This window comes from Dasypus novemcinctus, chromosome 9, assembly GCF_030445035.2.
Source record: "Dasypus novemcinctus isolate mDasNov1 chromosome 9, mDasNov1.1.hap2, whole genome shotgun sequence".
In the NCBI taxonomy this organism is placed as follows: domain Eukaryota; kingdom Metazoa; phylum Chordata; class Mammalia; order Cingulata; family Dasypodidae; genus Dasypus; species Dasypus novemcinctus.
The window spans coordinates 20240587-20255218 of NC_080681.1; positions in this window are offsets into that span (position 1 = coordinate 20240587).

Consider the following 14632-nt stretch of genomic DNA (forward strand, 5'->3'; position numbering starts at 1 on the left):
TTCACATACATAATTTAGTGCTATTAATTACACACAATTTTGCACTACCATTCATTTCCAAAACTTTTCAATCAGACCAACAGAAATTCTGTACAAATAAGCATAAACTCCCGAGCAGCAATTTTTAACTAATAAATTTTATTGATACATATTAATAAAGCATAAACTTGTATTATATAAGCATATTGTGAAAGTAGTTATAAAATAGGAACTGTAATTAAACTTTGTGTTATCAAATACCACTGGAGTAAAGGCATATGTACCATAATATATGTACTTTACCAATAAAGTGAACCATAAGGAATAGGTGTTTTTTCTGTGACACACACACAGAGGCAAGGAATTTTAATCAGAATATGGTGCTTAAAAAGTGGACATTGTATATGTTTCTTCTTGTAAAGACATATGTGATAGCAAAAATATCTTATTAAATAAATGCATAGAGAAAAATGTAGTTTTTAAATTTCAGTATAATAAATATTATATATTTGAATTATTAAACTACAAACGAAGCAGTTAATTTAGACAGGGAGAACCTGAAATTTAACCGCTCAGTAAAGAAAATCCATGTTTCTTGTTTACTCAACATTCCTGAGGTTGTTAAGCAATTCAGCATGTGGTTTGTTTCAAAGAATTTTGGATGGCTGGGTAGCTCTCCTATTTTTAACATGTGGAATCCACCTTTGGGTCTAGATAGCGCCTCCAATTCCCGCCAGCGAGAGGAATGGGGATGAGGATATGGAAGGCAATCAACATTCTTTTTCAGATCTAACGCAAAGTTTGTACACATTACTTCTTCTCAAATCTCCTTTGTGCATGCATAGGTGTATGATCAAGGGAGGTTGGAAACTACAGATATTCTTACAATGTACTTTTCCTGGAAAGTGCCAACCATGAGACCACAACAGTGTTTGGCAAATTATGTCATTGAGTAGTTTTGAGAATTAATTGAGCTTATTTATTACAGTGATTAACATGCTGTCTGACTCCATAGTTGGAACTCAATAGATAGTACATTTATAATTAGTAAAATAGTTTTCACAAAGACATGACATTAGTAACAAATGGGGTTTGTCAGGCCTTAACAAACCATCTCTCACTCAGTTTTACTAAGTGCATAAAATGTCACTGAGTAGTTAAGATATTGGAAACTTACAGCCTGAATTTAGTATAATTTTGATCACTTCTCTTCAGAAGAAACAGATATTAATATTAGACAGGGCCCAGAAATTAAGCAAGTCAATAAAAGAATAAAGAATAAATGTGTTGTATTTGAGAAAAGTCTGAAATTTGTAATTAAAGAGACCTAAATTTAAATCCTAACACTACCTGCATAACTTTGGTTAAGTTGTTTAGCTTCACAAAAAGTTTTTTGCATTTTTGGTTTTGTTTGTTCATACATTAGTGATAGCAATATTGTCTATTTCATAGAAATTTTATAAGCTAAAATTAGAAACATAGTTTTAAGAGATATTAAATATCCTTACAAAAACTATTGCAATACAAATCGATAAATTTGTCTGGGAAATGATCCTTGCCTCACTGTAATTTGGGTATATAGTCACCAAAGAAAGAAAACAGAATTGTCATTCAATTGTTCTACCTCCAACTTAGCATCAATAGAGTTAAACATTTGATTTTTCCCCCACTCTAAACTAGTTCCTCTGTATTTTTCTAGGTCAGAAGAAATAAAAAAGTTATTCTTCCAGTTCCTCAAAACAAAAGCCTAGGCATCACCTATGTTTCCTTTCTTCCTCTTAGGTACCTCTCTCAGTGTCAACTCTCCTGCTCCACGTTCTGTCAGAATTCTAAACCAGCATTACTAAACACTGGCTGAATGTTTTTAAATACAAATAAAAAGTTGTGGAGCCTAGTATCAAACAGTCTATAAATTAAACTGGGTAAGACTTAACCAATGAATTTTTTTAAACATTCTCCAGGTACTTTTAATGTATAGATAGAGTTGAAAATCAGTTTGATAAATGAGCCGGTGACCCATTTTATATACTGGCATTACAGTCCCCTGACCTCTTCACTTCTCTCACACACAAACCCATGTATTAATACCTCATATGTCAACTCCACAATACTGACCAGGATTTTATAACTTTATCCATTCATATTCCTATTGCAGCCTGTTAAGAGAATCTAATAGGAAATAGACAATTATATGGGGAGAATCTGGATGCAAGCTTGACTCTTTTAATATGTACCTTTCTCCCTTGTTTCATAAAATATTAAACAAAGTTATAGTCTTTTCTAATACCAGCTTTGCCATTTTTATTAAGCAGAGCTGCCATGTGTATCTTATGTCTTAGAAAATTTGGTCTTCATTTTTGTCTTATATTACACACGGGATTTCTACAAGGTTGATACATTGATGTTATCAACTTAGAAGCAGCAACAAGCAACTGATATACTCTCTAGAAGGTACCCAAGGTTTCCTTTGTACACAGGAGAATTTTGTAAGCTTGTCTTTCCATAATGAAGATAGCCAAACATATCTCAGCATGGACATAGACAGATAAATTAAATAAATTGTTTAAAACAAATAATCTCTTTCTTGTGCTTCTGTTACTTGAGTCCTCAACCACTGTGCAGAAAAACCATATGTAGATTGAATTCTGCCGAATTTTCTTATTATATTGTTGCAATGAATCAAATTACCTTTATTTCAATTGTTTGTGTATTTTGAGAGAATTTACTCAAATTGAATAAATGCTAGGTTCAATGATAATGTAAATGTACCAGGTAAAATTGCAATAATCCAACATTACACAGACTAGAAGACAGGTGTAACTTGTGAGAAGAAAAGCAATCAATTGTGTAGAACATGTTGATAATTCAGTATAGTCTTTCTAAATCAAAACCAATATTCCATTGTCATGAGTAATTTAATGAATGAATCTGAATGTCAAGAAGGCAAAATTTAGATTCTGCAGAACCAATTTTTAGATTCTGTAGTTTGAGTATTTTAAGTTTTCTTTTATTGTCAAAGCATCAGACTCGTACAGCTGTAACTTTGGAAAAGTAGCTGAACCAAGGAAATCAAAAGAAATTATTATTTTCCTTAAGGTTAGATTATATAATGTCCCTACTCATTCTCTTATATGCAGTAACCAAATCTATCACTGATATAAGGAAAAAATAAACATTAATCCCTCCAGAAATGATTATACTTATAAGTTAAAAGAATTGTGAATTCGATTACTTCACAGGTCACATTTCATAAATGCCCCATTAATATCACTCACTCAGTGACATCTCTAAACAATTTTAGAAGAATTTTAATAATTTGGGTAATGAGAAAGATGAAAGAGGGCCATTTTCAAAAACTACACAATTGATAAACTATTCTACATATCTATCTCATATATGAGAGAAAATATGTATATTTTCTTAAAGATTATATGCACATACAATATTAATGGATTAAAAAACACCATATAAATTTCAGTACTGTACAAATAAGAATATTAATGTTATAATTTATTTTTAAAATTCAGAATTCAAAATGTGTGAATTAAACTAACATTATCTCTTTTTTTATCTTAGTCCTACCAGTAACCAAGAAATACAGCCATTGTCTAGAAAGATCCTCAAAATCATAGGCCTCAAAAGTATCACGCTTATACCTGGGCAGATTTCTAAGGGCCCCATTCTGGCCCTCCTCTAGGAGCCCCAGTCCAATAGAGCAAAGAGTCTCAAGGGATAAAGGGATGTGCCAATCAAATCTCATGCCTACCTATTCTAGACTCTGCCTTAAGTAAATGGCACCATAAATTCTTTGTCCAAATTACCCTATGCCCACTTGCAGGACCTGTCCATTTCTAGTATTCGCATCACTAAGCCTGATACCAGACACGGTTTAGCAATCCCATGAGCACTGACATAGCTTGGATGTAGAACCAAGGTAGCCCCACACATGCACATGAAGTCCGTCATGGAAAAGAGGAAATGAGGAGTTGGGAGTTGAAGATGGGTAGGTTTGAGCCAGGGAGATGGACTCCATTGTGCTATCACATTATGGTGAGGAAACCTTAGGTGTCTAAAATTCTCTATTTGCACCTGGTCTTCTTCTAGGGCTTATAAGGATCTATTTGTCAAGACAGAAGATTAAAATATTTCATTATTTGTACATGTGGGATATGGACTTTTGTTGGTATTTTTGCCCTGTGCCCTGAAAACACAAGTCTAGAATCAGAATGCAAGAATGGAGGGACAGGGTTCTTGTAAATACTGAAGTGGTCATGCTGTCCACACTTGGGAAAAGCAGTAGAAGCAGAAACTGGGGTACAGTAGAGTAGATGTGCTGAATCCACCTAATGTGTTTCTTAGACAGCATCAAGAGCTTAGGTATCGTATTGGCTGCAAAAGCTCCACTGAATGATGAAATTGTTTCCTACTTGGATCTGATTAGGAGGAAAATCTGCTTTTAAAAACAAAAACATTGTATTTTGTAATTTTAATACTTTTAAACACAGTATATATGATTTTTCCACTTAAGATATGAGTTATCTACCTCCAAATTAAAATACGTTAGAAAAATGTTTAGCTTGTGCAGGAGTTTATGGAAGCAAGAAAGGTGGAGGAAGGAGCATAGTGAACTGAAATCCTTTCTACTGGTGATTGAAATTCTTCTACATAATCATTGTTATAGAGATAAAATTTTGCTATGAACATTTGGTTTGAAATATATTTTCTTATGCTTAAATATTTATTGAAATGGTAGCTAATCTTCATGAAAATGTATAGGTAGTTTTTTGTCTGTAAACATACACTAGAAATAACTATAAGGTTGGAAAAATTTTGTTTTGATTCTGCCAATGTTCCCTAAATACATGTACTCATAAACTGACTTCTGGCAAATAAGACTTTAATAAGTCCAGACTGAAGACACATGAGAAACCCAAGTTCTTCTGTACATTATATGAACTGAGTGCATCCATTTAATTTCATGTACTCAGAATATTTCCATCTGTAGTCCCAAAGCTCTCTTGTTCCATGCATCCATATTTCCCAGGTCTATTTATACCTTACACTTGTTGAACCATCGTTCATTCTCCAAACATTTCTCAGAGTTCTTGTGTTGCCTGCTGAACAGAGATCCATCAAATTTCTTATATTCTTCTGAGCATTACAAGGCTTGGAATCTAGAAACAGAGACAGAAGTCTTTGCAAGTTCGTCATTATGAAAATATCCTGTTTTTTTTTTTTTTAATAGGATCAAACTGGTTGCTTCATTAAGAACAGGCTGAAGTGGTTAGCAAAGCAGAAACAGGGAGACATGATAGGATGTTAGCACACTAACCAGAGTGTAAGATGATTATATCTTGGACCAGGTAATTATGATGGAAACTGTGAGAAATAGTCCAGATGACAGGATTTATTGATGAATTAATTGTATATGGATTGGGTAAGGAAGACATAAATTTTCTAACTGTAGAATTTTGAACTTAAGAAATGAGAAAATAATGGGGTTTCCATAACTGAGTTAAGGACAATTGCAGGAGAAAGAGGTTGATACAGGGAGGGAAATATCTGCAATTCAAAAGACAGATATGTCAAGTTTGAAATGCCTATGGACTTACAAGTAGAGATGTCAATAAGCAACAAAAATCACAGGTGTGGAGCTTAGGGATGAGATATGGGCTGCTGATATCATATAGGAGTTCTCTGCATATTGATGATATTTATAGTCATAAAATTGGATGAAATCACAGTGAGAGGCACAAGAGAAAAGAAGAGAAGAGAAAAGAAAAGAAAAAAGAAAATAAAAGAAAGAAAAAAAAAAGGAGTTTGAAGGCTATAACAAGGGAATGAGGAAAACCAAGAAAAAAAAAAACTGGAAAAGATGACACTAGGGTAGGACTAGAAAAGGGAATATGGGATTCTGAAAGAAGAATGATTGAATTGCTTCAAGAAAGGGAATGATTAATGTGCTTAGAGGTCAAATAAATGAGAACATAAAATTGAACATCATAGATTATTCGTGAGCTTAACAAGAACAGTTTCAGTGGAGTGATAGGAGTAAAAACCTGAGTAAAGTGGTTTGAGATGGCTGTATTAACAACTACATGTTACTAGCCTGAAATGTGTCTGGAGTTCAAGGCAAATGATAGAAGGTGGGGAGGCACTGGTATTAACAGTGAAATCTATGGAAAATTCTTAAGACAGCTTAGACTTTGAGGTTTAGCCCAGAATAACAGCCAATAAAAGCTTTGTTGATTTAGTTATTCTTATTAAAATAATATGAATAGTAGTAGTGATAGTGGTGGTTTATAGGTAGCAAGCGGTAGTAGTAACAATGGAAACAGAACACGTTTTATGTGGAAAAGTAAAATCAATGGTACACTGATGTTCAAATATCTGTTCAAGTCCCTGCTTTCAATTCTTTTGGGTATATAGTGAAAAGCCCAGATCATAAGGTAATTCTCTACTTAGCTTTCTGAGGAACCACCAAAACAATTTTCCACAGTGCTGCGCCATGTATCATTTTATATTCTCACCAGCAATGAATGAGTATTCCTATTTCTCTGCATCCTCTCCAACACTTGTTATTTTTCATTTTTAAAAAATAATAGCCATTCTATTGGGTATCAAATGATATCTCATTGTGGTTTTGCTTTGCATTTCCCTATGCTAATGATGCTAATGATGTTGAGCATCTTTTCATGTTTTTCTGACCATTTTTATATCCTCTTTGGAGTGATATCTATTCAGGTCTTTTGCCCATTTTTTAATTGATAGTTTGTCATTTTGTTGTTAAAGAATTTCTTCATATAATCTGGACATTAAAACTTCATAAGACATGTGGTTTCCAAATAGTTTCTTCCAATGTGTAGGTTTTCATTTTATATGATGGAATATTGTTCAGATGTAGCAAGGAATGAAATCCTGATATGTGTGACAACATAGATGAACCTTGAAGACACATTGAGTGAAATAAGTCAGACAAATGGGCAAATATTGTATGATCTCACTGACTTTAAATATTTGGAATAAGCAATTTCAAGAGTTATAATTTGGAAAATAGGTAACCAGGGGTTGGGGTGGGGATAGGGAATGGAGAGTTAAGGCTTAAAATGTACAGATTCTCATTAGGAATGATGGAGATGTTTTGGTAATGGATGTTGGGGACAGTAACACAACATTGTGAACATATTTAATAGCACTGAAATATATACCTGAATATGATTGAAAGTGGAAATGTTATAGTGTATCTATGGTAACAGCATAAATTGAAACCTTTGGAACTCTACTACACAAACAGAAAACCCCAAAATAAGCCATGGTCTATAGTTAATAGTACAATTGTAAAAATGTGCTGTCACCAATTGTATCAGATATTCCACATGTAGGCAAGGTATTAATAATAGGGTGGGACATGGGAATTCTATATTTTATGTATGATTGTTCTATAAACACACACCCTCTCTAACAAAGGGAAAAAAGTTAAAAAAAAGAAGTTATGCCCTCTGAGATAAAGGATCAATCTTCTTAGGCGAGGTCATCCAGAGTTATACTTACAAAGTAACTAGAAATGTAGAGGGAATTAAATAGATAACATCTTCATGCTAATATTATGGTCCTGTGCTCTTTCCATTCCTTCACTTCTTCCTTTTCAAAATCCTGTCATAATTCACAGGAGATGTAATGAGACAGTCTTTTGTGCTTTTGTTTCCATTGCCTACAAAATATTTTCTTCCTTTGCTAAATTCTATTACAGATGATGCATACTATATTTTATTTAATGATGTTAATCTTAATATTTATCACTTTGTGTGACCCAAAACAGGAAAGTAATAAAAGAATGTTCAGTGAAAAAAATCTGAATATTTTCCCTGAAAGCTGATTAAAGCTGTGCATTACTGAAACAACTGAATGAAATTCAAGAAGCTTTTTTTTCCACCCAGATCCCACAGTTTCACCATTTTCTGCTTATAGTATTTCAAAGATTTCAAGGATCCATATGGGATTCGAATATTTCCCTTTGTTTTAAAACGCCACTCACTACAGTGCTTAGAAGCATGCTAAGGAAGATGGACAAGACAATAAATAAGGGTATCACACCTACCCTTCCCCAACTGTTGAGTGTTGTGAATATAAGAAATAAGTGTATCTAATGCTTTCCTTAGGATTTTTCGTATTCATTTTCTTCATGCAACATCTCCAAACCTATGCAAATTTCAGTCGTGAATACTGTTTAGAGTCAAGCTGAAATGCCCAAGACACTGAATTTGCAGATGGGGAAACTGAGATTCAGAAGGGACGTTAATTGCAAACAGCTAGAGAGCTAATAAATTATAGAACCTTGATCTGCAGTTATACCTGCTGGTTCCAAAGCCCAAGCCCTGCCAATAGCATATATGTCATTTAAGACTAAACAATATTCTTAAAATATACTTGGCTTATATTGATTTAAAATGTTAACAATTTCTTCTCAAGTCACATACTTAGCAATCCTGTTGGCAAAGATATGGTTAAATTTTGAAGAACGTAAGCTGAATGAAAATTACCTCTTATGGTAACTTGATGTCATGCCCCCCAGAAAAACATGTTTCTTAAGACATTCCTATAGTCAGAACATTTTGATGAGGTGACTTCAGTTGAGGTGTGGTGCAACTGAATTGGGATGGTTCTTAATTGTATTACTGGAGTCCTTTATAAGCGGAATGAAACTGAGACATAGAGAGAACTAGAAGTCCATGGAACCTATAAGCCAGGAAAGACCGGTATGTGCATTGTCATGTGACAGAAAAGCCAAGAACCAGGAATCACTGGCAGCCAGCTTCAGAATGCCACAGTCTTCTGGGATAAAGAACACCGTGATGATGCCTTAATCTGGGACTTCTCCCACTCTTAAAACCATGAGTCAATAATGTCCATTGTTTAAGCCCATTGTGTGATATTTGCTTTAGCAGCCAGGAAATTAAAACACTTATGCATCATGATAACAAACTGTTTTAGAAATGCTGCACATATGCAATGATATTTACTGTAGTTATCATGCCCACAATAAAATATAGTCAAGCAGACATCAGTAATAATGTAGGAAAAGGTAGACAAATGAGTCAATGGTTCACTTTTCCATTGTTTTCTTTAATACTACTTGACTGAGAATTTAAAAAGAAATATGAAATATGTTAAGGTCTGCAGCAGCTTGATATTGTTTATGAATTCCAAAAATGGATATTCAATTATGTTTGTGAGATCTGTTCCTCTAGGCATATTAGATTGGATTTGATTCAGAAGTTTTACTTGTACTTGATTAAATAATGGTTAAGGCTTTGATTGGGCCACGTCAGTAGGATATTGAGTCCCTGTCACCTTGGTGAATGGGGACTCACAGAGAAAACGACAAGGCAGAAGAGAAAGTTAGAGTTTTGATGATGGACTTTTGAAATTGGAGCCCTAGGAAGTAAACACACAGAGAAGCAGATATGTGAGGAAAGAGAGAAGGCTCCATGAGACACAGCAGAGGCCCTGGGAAAAGAGAGTCATTCGCCTGGCAGTTTACAGCTGGCCTTGTGGAGAAAGCAGAGCAGCTGAATCCAGAGAGGAAACAGCTCCAGAAGAGAGACAAGATTGTTCCAACCTGAGGCTGAGATTGGAAGAAGCTGGGACCATGCAACCTTGGGGGAAGGAGGAAGACTGATCCCTTACAGACATCACCTGCCACCTTGAGTCGATATATGGCAAGAGACTGTGAGTGAGAAATTACCTCTTATGGTATCTTGAGTTGGACTCTTTAGGGCCTTGTATCTGTAAGGTTCTACCCCAAATAAATATCATTTATAAAAACCCACCGATTTCTGGTATTTTGCATTAGAACCCCTTTGCCTGACTAATACAAAGTCCTATTTAAATTATACTATAAATATGCACTGTCAGTATATTAATATAATAATATATAGTATATATTTTAACTGTATATATATATAAATTTAAAATTTTATAAAGATTAAAAGTTACACATATATTTGCTGCTGTCTATAAAATATGGAATTTATCAGAATAATTCATTTTTAAGAAACTATAGAGTGTAGGTAACTGGGGCATGTTTTAAATTATTTTTGACTTACAGGTATTTGATCTAAATTAAAAAAGAAGAAATGACACCCATTATCACAACATTAACATTAAAAATTTGCTACATATAGAAAATGTTACCCTAAAATGAGGTTTGTTGTCCATTTTGCTTTTTTTTTTTTTTGATAAGTAGTCTTAAAATTCATGGAAATCTCTAAACCTTTTCTACATAATGTTGCTCAAATGAACACTTCTTTGGAAGACTCTGAAACTTGGGAGAATAATATATTCAAGGTGATTATCCCAAATCAGTAGATTAAATATAACCTACACTTATTTACCATAGGAAAGAATAGATAAGTTTCATTTTGTATCTTCATTTAGTATCTAGGGCACTGGTAGATAAGTTCCATTTTCTTTATTCAGTACACTTTGGTTAATTTTCCATTATCACATTTCAAAATGGTGACATATCTTTTCTTATGGTTTCTATCACGGTAAGTCAGGTAGTCTATCATAAAAGTATTTAAAGTTAAAGGATAACAACTGGATAGGTTATGAGATAAAATGGGGAAAAAGGGTCTGAAGAAACTGAAATTTGATGAATGATAGAATAAAAAATTCTTTAAAATCTGAAATGCACAAAGCCTTGATGGTTAAAAAGAAATAGATTTTATAAATGAGTGGTAGCAATGGATTGAACTCAGTGGGAAAACACTGTATTCTTCAATTTATTATGGTCCTTATTAGAAGAAAAATAGCAAAGGCTGTTACTCTGGTAAAATAGATCAAACAAATGTACCTGTAAGTTCCTAAAAGTTGATAAACGGGAAATAAAAGAATATGTCAGAAATGAAATGAAACTTGAACTTTGGCAATGAAGGTAAATTTGATGCGTTGAATGAACAGACATCTTGTTTGACTAGAAATGATCATGGTTCCAATTTCTTGTCAAACATGTTAGTTTCTTGCTGTCAGAGATTGCTGTTCCATTTCTGATATTTCAGCATCAGTCTTTTGCTATTACAAAACCAATGCCGTTGGCTGTCAGGACTTTACAGCTTCAATTGGCAGACTTATCTTTCTTCGGCAGGATTAGACAGAATTATTTCTCATTCAGAGGCGGCTCCTGTGGAAGACAGCAGCAGCCCCAGGAAATTTGAGTACATTAGCTTCAAAGGACCTGTCTGCCACCTCTCTGATGGTACGCTCTGCAAAGTACGTTCCAATCTCCTGCTCCTTGGGCAGTTTTCTCAGCATCTTAAATATGTACCCTTGGGATTACATACAAACTCTAACAATGTCTATGTTTTAATATTAATTTACATTAATACAAGAACAAACCATAGATTTTTATTCAATTTACACTAGTCATTTCTGGTAAATGACATAAAACAATGGAAGAAAGATTATAGAAAATGATTATACAATAAAATTAAGATGTCAATAGGACAGATTGAAACAATAGAATGAATGAGAATTTTATACCAATGATCTGTATCTTTAAAATACTGCTTTCTTTACCAAAAAAAATGTTAAATAGCATTTAAATTTAAGGTGTAATTTAATATTTATATTGCAGAGGATTTGATGTTTTTTCTGTGCAAGAGGCAATGACACTTTAGTTATTTGAAAAGGAGATTATTTCTAGAGATCTGAAAGGGTACAAACTGCTTCCAGGATACCATCTGCATTTTTCATTCCTATTTTGTCCTTTCATACTTTCACCAACTAGACAAACAAAAAAAGCCCAATGAAGATCACAAATTCTCTATGAAAAAAATGGGGAAAAACAGCACAATGAAGCTGCTGGGATTAGACAGAGAGAGAGAGAGGAAGATAGAAAAAGGGAGTGTACATATATATGCATGTGTGTCTCCTTTTTCCCATCATACTACATCTCTTGGCATTTATATGCCTCTAAAATTTTATCAAGTGCTTTATAATCATTCATTGTGTATTTTATTACTCTATAAAATCTGCAAAAAACTCTACTCACAAATTCCTAACTCTTTCTTTCACATGGTAAAAACAGCCTGTGATATTGGAAAATTTCAGTGGCCAAAGCTGGGTTTGACTGTTAATTTTTGGAAATAAAATCTGTAGATAACATCCCTTAATTTCTCATTTTTAAATAGTGCATTGCTAAATCGTAGGGTCTGTTTGGTTAATTTTTATTGTTTTTGTTATTGTTTTTGTTTTTGCCATTATATTCTCAGATGGATACTTACTGATGAATAAGTCACTTGTTTTATTGTCTTATTCAGTGGTTTGCAAGAAACAACTTAATGTGTCCTTTCCTATTTGGATACATTTTAAATAACCTTTAGGTGATAGCCAAAAAATGCAGTTTATGGAACAATGTTAATCAGAAACTTCCATGGTGAAAAAAAGGAGAAAAGATAATTGTGCATCCTATGTTGCTTTGCTTTAATGAGAGGCAAATGATAATCTTTTCTAATTAGCACACAATTTTAGTGACAAAAATATATCTCAATTTGTGGCTTTACAGCTCAAAGTAAATTGAAAATTAACAAATAACCACTTAATTTCATCAATGAAAATAACTATACTGAATAATTGTTATTTAATACTGATTTATTTCTCACAAGGGTCCAGAAAATATATAATACAAACATGTGGTACTGTCTCTAAGGAGCTTACTTCCCGTTAACAGATATGATCATTATAAAGTACCTTACACTCATACACATTTACAGTTAACTCTGCTAAAACACAATTGGCTAATTATATTAGGCTTTTCTCATAGGAATTTTGTTTGTAATTTTATACTTATTTTCAGTGCCTTCCTCTGGCAAAGTCTACCACATCTCAGCAAACTGCAGAATCTAAATTAAATACAACCCAGCAATGCTATTAGCTTATGATCCATTATGAGGTTTTCATATCTCTCCGTTATATAATATGGATCCAGGTAATTTATTTAGAAAAAAAATTATCAAGTTTTTAATTTCAGTTAGCTACTGAAGATTCTAGCTACATCTGTGAATGAAGGAAGACATAAAAATATCTAATTTTAATAAGGTTTTATTTCAAACTATCACTATTAATTAAGCATTACAGGAGCCCTGTAGAAGATGGATTCATTCTCCCTGAAAGGGGTTGCAAAGCATTTAGAGAATATATCAGTTCATTCATCATACCAAAAAATACTAATTTGGGAAGTGGGCGTGGCTCAACTGCTAGAGCATCTGCCTACCATATGGAGGGTCTAGGATTTTATCCCCAGGGCCTCCTGACCCATGTGGTAAGCTGGCCCACATATAGTGCTGTTGAGCACAAGGAGTGCCATGCCACGCTGGGGCGTCCTTGCGTAGGGAAGCCCCACACACAAGGAGTGCATCCCCCCAAGACAGCCACCCTGCATGAAAAAAGCACAGCCTTCCCAGTAGTGGCACCGCACACACAGAGGACTGATGCAGCAAGATAATGCAACAAAAAAGAGATGCAGTTTCGCAGTGCTGCTGGATAATACAAGCAGACACAGAAGAACACAGCAAAAGGACACAGAGCAAACAACAGGGGAAAGAAGAGAGAAATAAATAAATCCTTAAAAAAAAATACTAATTTGCTATCTACTATGTAAGAAGTACTGACTAAATACAAATCTCTAACTTAAAGGAAAAGAATTAATGAATTTAAAAAGCCTTTCATCTTTGTTTAGTGCAGTTCTCAAAAATCAAAGCTCTTCTTTGTATGTGTGTGTATGTGTGTGTGTATAAACAGAAAATGATATTATTGGACAAGAGATCAAGGTAAATTATTTTTATGGGCCATAAACTTCAGTTTATGTACTTAGTATTGTAAGCAGGATGGCTTTAGACTAAGACTTTAACATACACTTTTGCACACTTGGATAAACAACCTAAAAATCTGTTGCCTGTCCAAGATATGGGACATTAGGGCTTAATGCACCATATGTTTTGGAAATTTGACACAGCTAATTAATTCATTTCTGTTTCCCTGAACCCACTAAAAATATGGTTATTCATAAATGTCATCAACAAGGAAAATGCAAATGAATTAAGGTGTTCCCCTTTTATATGCTATCTAAATGGTCTATGCACAAAAATAAGGAAGTTCTAAAGCAAAGAAGATATTTAAGTATTTATCAGTCTGAAAACAAAATACCTATATTGCTAAGCCTACTGCTTCTCATAACCATTCATATTCATTGCCTTTGATTTATATAATTCTAATTTGTCTATTTTAGAAATCAACATTGTAGTGAAATTGAATCTTTGTGTGGGAGAGACCAAATGCTGAAAAAGAGGCATAGCTCTAATATAATCACAGAAAATGATTTATTTTCACTCATGATATGATTCAAAATTTTTTTCCTAAGTGTCATTCTCTAAATAGTGAAGCAACTTACTCTCTAACATTTATTGCCTGTCTAAATTGTTTTTATTAGAAAGTGTATTGTTTAAAATCTACATTTTCCAAATTGTGGTCTGGTTTTCCCTGCCTTTCATGTCATTAAAAATTATGCATGCCTCAACACCACCATATCCCAGTTGAGTCATATCAATGTAAATAAAATTCAAAGAAGCAAAGTCTATAATATTACCAAAAAATT